Consider the following 12,650-nt stretch of genomic DNA (forward strand, 5'->3'; position numbering starts at 1 on the left):
TACATCAATTTTGAGAACTAATGACAAACTAAATGTGGAAGAGTTATTAGGCAAAATTTTTGCTTAATAACTAGAAGATATGCACTTAAAATATTATGCTGTATTTGATATATACAAAAGAATATGTGTAACATATATGTCAGGTTGATGAAGCATAAAATAAAATGAACATTCATAAATCCACCACACAACTTAAGAGCTAAAACATGACCTTTTCGAAGCTATCTGTGTGCCACTCAGATCCTATCCTCCTGCTTCCCACCTCACCCCAGACAGTGAAACACTACCCTGGCTTTTGTTAACTTTCATTCTTTTGCTACATATGTGTGTACCATTGAAATGGATTATCTAGTTTTGTTTAACTATATAAACATAGCATAATTAATATATAGTCTTTGGGGGCTTGCCTATTTTCATCTAACATAACTTTCCTAAGACTCATTTACATTGTTGCATATCGCATTAATGCATTTACTTTCACATTGTGTAATATTCTTGTATGTGGATGAACTTCATTTATCCATTCCTTTTTTGATCACTTGGAAAACAATTTGGCATTATCCTAAAGCTGAGCATGTACATATCCTATAACCCAGCAATTCCACTTCTGGGAAAAATATTTTTATACATCTATGCTAGGAAATACATTAAAATATGTTTATAGTAGAATGTTTATAAGAGCTTTATTCCTTAATTATATTATTATTTATAATTAATGTTTAACATTACATACTGTTGTTACAGCCAACAGGATCAATAGTGTGAATAAGAGGGTAAAGAAGGGTTGTAGAAATGCCCTGCAGATAAAAAGGATTATTAGTTCAATGATATATAAATTATTTAGTATTCAACATTCAATAAATATTTTTGAGTACTCCCATGTATCAAGCACCATCCTATTTACAGGGGATGTAACGGTGAATAAAATAGATGAAGTGGCTCCTCTCATGGGGCCTTCCTTCTGCTGTGGAATATAGACATTAAACATATAAATAAATAGCATGATATTAGGTAGTGGTGGTACCATAGATAAATGCAGAGCAAAACAAAAGGATCAAGAGGGTTTCTAGTTTCAAAGGTATGGGCAAGGGGTGCCTCTCTGAAGAGGTGGCATTTGAACAGAAACTTCAGTGAAGTCAAGAAAGAGGTCTTGCATATATCTTGAGGAAGAGCATTCTTGGCAGAAGTGCAGAAACCATTAAGCAGGAGTATTTTTATTGGTTTAGAGATGCAGTAGGCTGTCATTGTAGGTGAAAGAGAATTAGTAAGAGAAAGAAAGTTCAAACAATGTTGGAGGGTTAGGTCAAGGTCAGTTCATATAGGGATTTACGTCATTTAGTTTAGGTGTCCTGGTTGGACTCTGTCATTTAGTCTAGGTGTGAATGAAAGGGAACCATTTGATGAATTTGTTTTACAGGGGAGTTAGTTAAATAATACACTTTATGTTTTAGGAGCATCACACTTGATGATAAGTGGAAAAATCCTGTGGCAGGGCAAGGGTAGAAGCAGGAATACCTCTTGGATGGGATTGATTGTCATTCACATGAGAGAGGAAGGTGTCTTAGGCTAAGTGGTTCTAGTGGAGCCAGTAAGGAATGATCAGATAAGGGGTACATTTTCGAAGTGGAACCAACAGGATTTCTTGATAGATCACTTATAAATACGTTAAGAGAAGCCAAGTATGGCTCCAGTGTTTTTGGCCTGAGCAAAAAGTAAAAGATGATAAAATACATAGAGATGGAGAATGATGAAGTATGGGCAAGTCTGGGTAGAAAAATCAAATGTTTGGTTTTGAACATATTGGAGATATATATTAGACATCCAAGTGGAGCCAGCTGTCAGGTAAGTATTAGATAACAGTCTGGAGTTCAGGGTAGAGCTTGAGATGGAGATTTAAATTTATAATTGGAAGTAAACAATAGAATTAATATTTAAAGTAATAGAATTAGATGGGATCACCTAAGTGGTTAGCGTAGACAAAGAAGAAAAGAGGAATGAAGATGATGAAGATGAGCCCTGGTGTGGCTGATTGATTTCATTAAAGACCCCACATCTGTTCCCTTCCCTCTACCCATGATCTTTGCCATGTAATTGGGCTACAACATTCTGACACTGGACTCAGCCCTGAAAATTGCTATGGCCTATAGGATGCCAGCAGTTGTGGTACAAGGAAAGGATTGAAAAAGTATTCCTACATTTCTGCTGAGCAATTACATTCTCCCTTACCATGAGAAGATATGTCCAGGTCCCTCTGGTCCCAGAAGGAAGATGGGAGATACAGGGTCAACCCAAGGTGCATGGGTGAGCCTGGCTGAGAACAGTCTAGAGCAGCTGAACCCCACAGACATGTGAGATATGCGTGTATTGCTGATTGACTGAATCTTAGGGTGTGCTTGAGAAGCATTATTGTAGAAATATATAACCATACATTTGGGGTACTCCAGTATTTAGAGGTCTGACAAGGAGGAAGATTCATACAGGATACTGAAGAAACCATCAATGAAGAAAACCTGGACCATGTCCTGAAACCCAAGATATGAAAGTGTTTCAAGAACGGGGAAGTGATCAACTATGACAAATGCAATGAGAGTTCATGTAAGATAAAGACTGAAAATTGATTATTACATTTGGCAAAAGGATTTCATTAACGCCTTTGATAAGAGTGATGGTAAGAAAAGCCTAATTTAAGTAAGTTCTAGGGAGAATGGTAGGTGAGCAAATTGAGATAACTAAGATTAGTGATTTTGCTTTAAAGGCAGTGGAGAACTGGAGTCAAGGTTGGAAAGGAATGTGAGTAAGGAGAGCTTCAGTTTTTGTTTTTACATGAGCTATATTATAGATTTTTCATATGTGGATAGGAATGATCTAGTTCAAAGGGGAATAAAACAGATGAAGCAGGAGAAAACAGGGACAATTAGGATAGCAAAGACTTTGAATAGGTAGGTTGGAATAAGATCTAGTGAACAAAATATGGACTTGCCCTTAGGAGAACGAGCAGTTCATCTGTAGTTACAGGTGTGAAGGTAAAGTCTAGGAGGGGTTTAGACGAAGCCAGTTGGTAGACTTGCCAGTGGAAGGGTAGAGTTTTCTTCTGAATGTTTATTTTTTTAATTGATGAATTAAGAAGTAAAATGGTCAGATGAGAGTGAGGAGTATAGTAGACAGATTTATAAGATGACTCCCAAGGAGTCTTGCTATTGTATAATACTCTCCCCTGGGAGTATGGGTGGAAACTATGATATTGAAGAAGTATTGCTCCTGTGATTACATTATATGGCAAAAGAAAGAGTATCCTCAGTGGACATGACCTAATTAATTTAGTCCCTAGGAAGCAGAATTTTTTTCCATCTTGTCTCAGAAGAGGAAATCAGAGGGATGTACTCTGGCTGACCTCAAAGAAAGCAAATATCCATTTTGTGAACTGCTTATGAGGGTCACATGGCAAGGAACTCTGGGTAGCTTCTAGGAGCTGAGAGTGGTCCCTGGCTGACAGCCAGCACTAAAATGGGACCTCCATCCTACAGATGCAAGGGAATGAATGCTTCCAACAACCAGCAAGCCTGGAAGATGCCCCCAGCCTCGAGCGAGTCCTGCAGCCCTGGCCAAAGCTCTGATGTCAGCCTGGTGAAATCCTGAACAGAGAATCCAGCTACACCACACCTGGACTTTTGGTTACAAAACAATGAGATAATAAATTTGTGTTGTAATTTGTTACACAGCCATAGAAAACAAGTGTAGGGTGTCAGAGGTTTGGCTACAAAGGAAAAGGCATCTCAGAGAACAAAGAGTGAACTGACTGCAAAACACAGAAGGATTACTGGGCAGTGCAGAGGACCCATTTGAGGTTTGCCGTCATAAATTTAAAGTGAGGGTTGTCAGGAACTTGAATAAATGCAAAGAATAGGTTAGGAGTAGTTAGATTTAATTCCTATTGTGGATTGACCAGTTAAACATGTAAGGAGAAGGGGGCGAGGGAGATAAAGTTATATGCAAAAGAATGATTATACTTTAGACCAAACTATCTGAACAGGGAAAGTAGAGTAGTGAGGACAAGAAGAGGGCAATGGGCTGAACATCCCAGGGAGGTTTAAGATTTATAAGAAGGAGATACCTGGGCTACCCTGGTGGCGCAGTGGTTGAGAATCTGCCTGCCAATACAGGGGACAGGGGTTCGAGCCCTGGTCTGGGAAGATCCCACATGCCGCGGAGCAACTAGGCCTGTGAGCCACAACTACTGAGCCTGCGCGTCTGGAGCCTGTGCTCCGCAACAAGAGAGGCCGCGATAGTGAGAGGCCCGTGCACCGCGATGAATAGTGGACCACACTTGCCACAACTAGAGAAAGCCCTCGCACAGAAACGAAGACCCAACACCGCCATAAATAAATAAATAAATAAATAATTAAAGGTAGCAAGTATTTACGGTGAACTTCCTCAATAGGCCAAGCATATGGGGCATGAAATCCAGTTGACAATGCCCTTGAGAAACTCTCAACTTTAAAAAAACAAAACAAAAAAAAAAGGAGATACCTGTGGAAAAATTGGAAAATGGGAGTCTGAATAATTAATTACTTGGCCCTTAGACTTTATTTTGATTGGATCATTTGTCTAACCTTGAATCGCATTTCTGTGTCCTCAGTTTCGATCAAAGTGTGCACTAAGCAGACCTCTTTGCTCCTGAGCCTCCCCTCTGAGTGCTGTTCCAACATTTATGAGTCCCTTCTCCCAACTGGCAGGGATATATTTATCTGCAATTAATCTTCTTTTCAAACATGGAAGCCTTCTTCCAAGGAAAGGCTGGTTATTAGTCCCTTGCACCTGACTGAATGTTAGCCATCTAAATGGTCTCCACAAGTTTGGAATAAAGCTTTTGTCTTTGATTAAAAAAAAAAAATTGATCTCAGACCATTAGAGGAAAAAGACATTTCTGTTTTCTGAAAACCAGAGTTACTTTCTGGTTCCTCTAAAAGAGAGACTAGCAAACTAGGGCCTATGGGCCAAATCTGTCTCATCACCTGTTTTTGTAAATACATTTTTTTTTTAACACAGCTACACCCATTTGTTTACATGTCCAAGGTTGCTTTTGCACTGAAAAGGCAGAGTTGAGTAGTTGCAATGAAAACTGAATGATATACAAAGTCTAGAATATTTACAAATGGGTATTTTCAGGAGAAGTTGCTGATCCCTGCTCTAATATCACCTTGCTCTTGCCTGTTGGGTTTTATCATTCCTTCTCAGTCTCTGTGTTATAAATTCTCAGAGTGGAGGGATAGGAGTTGGGAAGATAAGTAAAAGAGAAAGGCATAATATCGAAGTACTAAGTGTTTTTACCTGTAACTTTGGATAAGGGGAGGGGAACAAAAGCAAAGTACAAGTGGGCATCTGAACAATGCTACTCTTTCCTCTATGCTGTGTTTTATGAGGAGAGAAAGAATTGAGACTTGTGTAAGAAAGGGTAATGCAATCACAACACTCTGGTATGTTCTGGCATGACTTTAGGATCTGGGATACTGCTAAGGTTTGTTAACCCTTTGTGTCAGGGAGACAGAATTTTGTTTTTAGAAATTTACTTCTCCCTGGTGACCCCACAAGTGGTAGAATATAATTTTCTTGTGCTTGGATCTAATTTTTTTTGTACCTATTGAACCATGGGTTCTGAATTGAGAGGAACTAATATTATATGTTTCCTATGATAAGAATGTAAACACTAGAGAGACTCCTTAAGCTGACCTGAGACCAGCCCAAAACTATGCAGAAAAATTTGTCATATCTCAGAATTCCAATGGCCATCATGTTTCCTAAAATAAAGCAAAGAGTAGAGATAAATAATTAATATTACTTTTCTTCTCTAGTTTTCTGAATCAGTCTTACTAGAGGTTTTAAAATATTTTACTAGTTATCTTCAAAGAAACACCTTTTTAGTTGTCATGATTAACTCCACTGATTTTTATTTGGATGTTTGTTTTTCATTTTATAAATTTCTGATCTGAGTCATTATGACTTCCTCTCTTCAACTTTGGGTTTACTATGCTATCTCTTTGGATTTATTGTGTTGAATATTCTGCTGAGTTTATGTAGCAGATGGTCAATGTCCATGAAAGTTCTATGCATGCTTGAAAAGAGTATATAGTCTCTTTTTGTTGGTGACAGCATAAAAAAAACTTAATTTTGATTCTATATATATGTGTGTGTATGCATATATATATATATGCATACACACATACACACATATATATATATATATAAATTGTGGCTCGAACATTAATCATGATATTTTTATTACTTCAATGGTTCTGTTCAAATTTTTGACGTATATTTAAGTCTAAAGTTATTTATTCTCTCTCTATTCTAGTCCCAAATAAGGTAAAACCCTTAAATGTTTTAACTCCAATATTCCTCCATTCCATTTTCTATTTTTGTTTAGCATTTCAATTTCAACTTGTTTTCTGAACTTCCCAAACCAACTTTTGTTTTGCAGTCAAAGATAGAAGCTTCTGTTTTCTTCTGTAGACTTTTATTCTGTGGAAGTTGGGAATCTTCTATGCTTTTTTTTTCTTCATTTATCCTCATATAAAGTCAAAATCACTCTTGATTTCATTTCATCATATCTCTTGAGTACATTTCTCTTTTTCCATCATCACTCTCCCTCTTCCACACACGTAAAAGCTACGGTTATTTGTAGCTTGAAATGAGATTCCTAACTGGCCTTCCTGCCTCTAGTTTTGCCCATTTCTGATCCATTCCACCCACACAGCAGCCAGAGTGGTACTTCATAACAAAACATGACTTCTTGTTTGAAACCCTTCTGAGATTCCCACTGTTTTTAGAAAAATCTAAACTCCTTAACGTAGTTTAACATGATGTTATCGCCATAGCCTTGTGCTTCTATCCACCTCTTCTCTTGTTCTCTCTGTTTCCAGTTGTTCTGGGCATCTCTCAGTTTCCTGAACACTGCAGGATCTTTCACCTCTGCACTGCTACATGAGTATTTCCTTCTAACTAGAGCACACTTGTCTGTTTTGCTTGGCTAATTTTTATTCATCCTTCAGACCTGAGCTTAGACGCTGTTTCCTTTAGGAAGACTATTCTGAAGTAACTTCTAATCTAGGTGTCATGTTCTCTGAGTTTGTTTAGTATTATACTACTTCTTAGAAACCTTTGGCTGACTTCACTATAATTGCTTTGTAAAATTTTCTGTCTTTCCTGGTAGACACTAAAACCTGTGATGACAGGAGTCAAATATGTACTGCTTGACATACAAAACAACTTAATAAATATTTGGTTAATTAATATTGAATGGATTTTTGAAAGTACAAATTATTAAATACGGGTGTTATTCTGGTACTAAGCTTACACTGGAAAAACATTTGTTGAGAAAAGCACTAGGAAATTTCTCTAAAGGGGAATTTGAAAAAGAGTGGGTTTATCTTACATCCTCCAAAGGGGAAAAATGGAAACTTCACAAGCCAGCAAGGCGGCCAGGTAACCCTGCAACCTAGCTAATAACACTAGGTAGAGAGCACAGCATATTTTCTGTAGTGATACCACTGGCAAGAGAAGATTGAGAGCCATAGCAAAAGATATGAAAAATTGTAGACGACTCTTCTTTCTAGAACTCAAGGGATGTATGATCTTGAGATAAATCATTTAATCTCTTGATGTCTTATTTTAACTATTGAGTATATAATGAATGATTATTCTTGACTACTGCATGGGGTATTGTGAGACTTAATTTGCTAATGTTTATAGAGTGCTTCAGATTGTCTGATTAAAAGTATGAAGTATCATTATTATACTATAAAAGAGTATGTGAAATTTTATTTTAATTTCATAAATATGAAATTATACTTTTCTACTTTCACTGAAAACGTTCTGAAATTCATACACATAAATTGGTGCATGTTTGAATCTAGATCTGCAGGCACTCATGTTAGCTGTTCTTGTTACAGTCTATCAACCTTGTCTGCATCTGTATTGTCCAGAAAGTTTACATGATTTTGACTACAAGAGACCCAAAAGAGCACAACTCCTTTTGTTAAATCACTGCCCATATAAGTTGAGAGTGGTGTATTAGGATGACTTTTTCTTTCTTTTCTACATTTGATTCATTTGGTGAATAATTTCCTCATTTCTAAAAGTGATCATCTTTTATATATGGCAGTTTTCTTCCCACATTCTTAAATACCCTCTCAGTTTTGTGCCCAGTCAGCGAAAGTCTACAGGTTCAACTATTTTTCCTGGAGGTAACTTCCTGGAGTTCAATGCTCTGTTTTCCTCATGTTTCTTTGTTTACTATCTGTTCCTCTAGAATCTTCCTTAGAAATATGTATGGGAGGTGAAATTTTGCTAATATTGCCTGTCTAAAATGTCACTTTTTTTTATCTAAACACTTAATTGATAGTGTGAATATAGGATTCCAATAGAAAGTAATCTTCATTCAAAATGTTACAGAATTTCTGCATTTTCTTCTAGTTTCAAAGTTGCCATTTTTATTTCTCATCTTTCATATTTTTTTCCTGGAAGGTTTAGGATCTTCTTTTTAGCTTCAATTGTTATGAAATAGTGTGATGATGCATATGGGTGAGGTTTTTTTTCATTTATTGTGTTTGCCACTTAATCTGGCAAGTTATATCCTTTGGTTCTGTGAATATCTTTAATGTCTGGCTTAATATGAATTGGATCCTCATAGCTGTTTCTATATTCAATTTGTTGTGTTATCACATATTGTGTAACCTCTGAAAAACTCCTCTACACACTCATGAGAGTATGAAAGTGAATAAGGAAAATAAGGTCTTACTATTATTATGAAAATAATTTTGACCTTGCAGACCTCCTAAAAAGGCTGTGGGGACTCCTTGGGCCTCCAGACCACACACTTTAAGGACTGCTGCTGTATGCATGTGCACACACACACACACACACACATGCTTTTTAAAAAGTTATCTTGTTTTATTTGTCTTGCTTTATTATTTTTTTACAGGTTTTCTTTTTCAGTTCTTGTTTTTTTGTTTGAGTCTCTCTTTTTTATCCTAGAGATTTTCTTCAAACATCTGATAACACTTGACTGACAGTCCACATTTAATAATAAAATACTGAAATCCTGATTAGATACTGTGTTTGGAGAAATAATCTTCAACTAGTGAGTTCCTCCTAAGGTAGTGGCTATCAACCTTATTATATTCAATGACCACTGTTTTAAAAAAGCAAATACTTTATAAATCTGTGTTTACTACCTTGAAATGAAAATAGTAGAATGTAACCTATCAACACATATGATTTCACCAATAACAATGCCATTCCATGACTATAATGTAAAACGGAAATAGCAGAAAGTCATTCATAATAAAATAATACGTATTTCAATGTGTAAACCATCAGGCATAGATACTCTACACTTCACTGTGGACATAATGAGGTAGTTAGCTGTTTGCACATACTTGTAGAATCTCTAAAGGTGATACCTATAGATACAGACCGATACAGCCGTCTCAGTGTGCATTACTGACATCTTAGGTACAATAAGCACCATTGTTCTCTGTGATGTGATTTTAGGAAATGGTGAAAAACTCTTGGTTAAACTCCAAACCAAACAATGTGCTGTCCTGCTTCAATTTATTAATGGCACCCCTGAAAAATTCAGTCTATGTTAAGGCTATGCCAAAATATATTGTGTTTATGTGTAAAAAAAAATGTATCACTTACATGCAAAATGCAGTTAGATCCTAGGTTCACATGGCTTTAAACATTTTTTTTTTTTTTTTTTCTTTGTGTTTTTCTGCTGTGCTATCAGAAATTCTTTAGACATGTGGGATAATTCTTCACTGTGAGGGAGTTTCACACATGAGAAGATGTCTAGAATCTGAGTCTCTTACCCATTAAATGCCAGTAGTGTTCTCCCAATCATTGCCGCAAACTACACATTTCCAAGTCACCACTGCTGCAAGAATCCCTGCTCCAGGGGGATCAGAACGAGAGTTCGAATTTTGTTTGGAGAACCTTTAAGAATGGTTCACCTATCAGTAACTTTCTTAGTTTACAAATCAGCCCTTCACCCTCTCTGAGACTTGTGTGCCTGGCCCTGAAACTCTCTGGTTTCAAGTCTTTGGAGAATGGGAGGTGAGGTTGGGCTGTCTGGGTGCAGGGTGATGCTTGAGAGGGCTGGATGTTAGAGCAGTGGTCAGGATTTCCTGAAATGCCCGAATGCTTTTAATATAAACTCTCAGCCATCTCTCTGGTTACAAGCCCTTATGGCTCCTGCCTTTTGTTACTTCTGTTGAAAATACTTGGTGCTTTCCAGTGTTCTGCAGGGGAAACTGGCTTCTTTCACCTCACTCTCCCTTCTGTAAGACATAGGTCTTAGCTTCTTCTAGTCTTTTTAGCACTCAGCTCTCTTCCTCTTACTTTCATTTTCCAAAACTTTGTTGACCTCTCTTATCTGCTGTTGTCTTTCCCCCGGGTCTCCTCCTTGAAGTTTTAAAGATTTATATTTCTTTACACTTTTGGAAGGTAATGAAGTTTAAGAAACAGCATTTAATCATCCATATTGAATTAGAAGTCCCCTATATTAATTTGTAATTAGAAAAATCAATATTGTTAAGGTATGGCAGAGACTAAAGATTTATGAAAAGGAAACCCAAGAGACTTTTAAACTTATTTCTCTGCCTTCTCTAAACTTTAACATCACAAAGCTATATGTCTGGACCACAGTCTCTATTCTATTAGATGTGCCTTTCCAATATATAGGGACAAGAAAACTTTGTATTGGTACTAAGAAATTTACAATTTTCCTTGTTGTATTTGTTGTTGTTTGTTTTTTGTTCTGGAGAAAGAATATTTAAAAAATTATATTGAAACATAGTTGATGTACAATATTATATTAGTTTCAGGTGTAATAGATAGTGATTTGACATTTGCATAATTTACAGAATGATCACCATGATAAGTCTAGTAACTATCTGTCCCCATACAAAGTTATTACAATATTATTGACCGTATTCCTTACGCTGTATGTTACATGCCCATGGCTTATGTATTTTAATACTGGAGGTTTGTACCTCTTAATCCTCTTTACCTATTTCGCCCAACGCCCTATCCCCTTCCCCTCTGACAACCATCTCTTTGTTCTCTGTATCTATGAGTCTGTTTTCATTTTGTTTTATTTTGTATACTCCACATATAAGTGAGATCATTTGGTATTTGTCTTTCTCGGTCTGACATTTCAGTATCATACCCTCTAGATCCATCCACATTGTTGCAAATGGCAAGAATTAATTTAATTTATTTTTTATGGCTGAGTAGTATTCCATTCTTTATATATACCACATATTCTTTATCCATTCATCTGTGGATGGACACTTATGTTGCTGCCATATCTTGGCTCTTGTAAATAATGCTGCAGTGAACATTGGTGTACATATATCTTTTCAAATTAGTAGCTTTTTTTTTTTTTTTTTGGTAAACACCCAGAAGTAAAATCGATGGATCTAATGGAAGTTCTATTTTTAATTTTTTGAAGAACATTCCTACTGTTTTCCATAGTGGCTGTACTATTATAATCTTACCAATACTACACAAGGGTTCCCTTTTCTCCACATCCTCACTAACATTTGTTATCTGTTGTATTTTGATGACAGCCATTCTGAGAGGTGTGAGGTGGTACCTCAATGTAGTTTTAATTTGCATTTCCCTGATGATTAATGATGTTGAGCATCTTTTTGTGTGGCTGTTGGCCATCTGCATGTCTTCTTTGGAAACATGTCTAATCAGGTCTTCTGCCCATTTTAAAATCTGGTTGGTTGTTTTTCTGATGTTGAGTTGTATGAGTTCTTTGCATATTTTGAGTGTTAACCCCTTATCGGATATATTGTTTGCAAATATTTCTCCCATTCAGTAGGCTGCCTTTACTCCTTGTTGATAGTTTCCCTTGCTCTGCAAAAGCTTTTTAGTTTGATGTAGTTCCATTTATTTATTTTTGCTTTTGTTTCCCTTGTCTGTTGAGACAGATCCAAAAATATATTGCTAAGGCCAATATAAAAGAAAGTATATTTTCTTCTAAGAGTTTTATGATTTCAGGTCTTACTTTAAAATCTTTACTCCATTTTGAGTTTATTTTTGTGTATAGTGTGAGAAAGAAATCCAGTTTTTTTCTTTTGCATGGGTTTGTTTAGTTTTCCCAGCACCATTTATTGAAGAGTCTGTCTTTTCCCCATTGTATGTTCTTGTCTCCTTTGTTGTAGATTAATTGACCATATAAGTACAGGCTTATTTCTAGTCTCTCTATTCTGTTCCATTTATCTATGTATCTATTTTTGTGCTGGTATCATACTACTTTGATTACTGTAGCTTTGTAGTAGAGTTTGTAATCAGGAAACATGATACCTCCAGCTTTATTTTTCTTTCTCAAGATTGCTCTGGCTATTTGGGGTCTTTTGTGGTTTCATAAATATTTTAGACTAATTTGTTCTAGTTCTGTGAAAAATGCCTTTGGTATTTTGAGAGGAATTGTATTGAATCTGTAGATTGCCTTGGGTAGTATGGTCATTTTAACAATATTAATTCTTCCAGTTCACGAGCATGGGATATCTTTCCATTTGTTTGTGTTGTTTTTGATTTCTTTAGTCAATGTCCTATAATTTTCAGAGTAAAAGTCTTTT

This window comes from Balaenoptera musculus, chromosome 10 (genome assembly GCF_009873245.2).
Source record: "Balaenoptera musculus isolate JJ_BM4_2016_0621 chromosome 10, mBalMus1.pri.v3, whole genome shotgun sequence".
In the NCBI taxonomy this organism is placed as follows: Eukaryota; Metazoa; Chordata; class Mammalia; order Artiodactyla; family Balaenopteridae; genus Balaenoptera; species Balaenoptera musculus.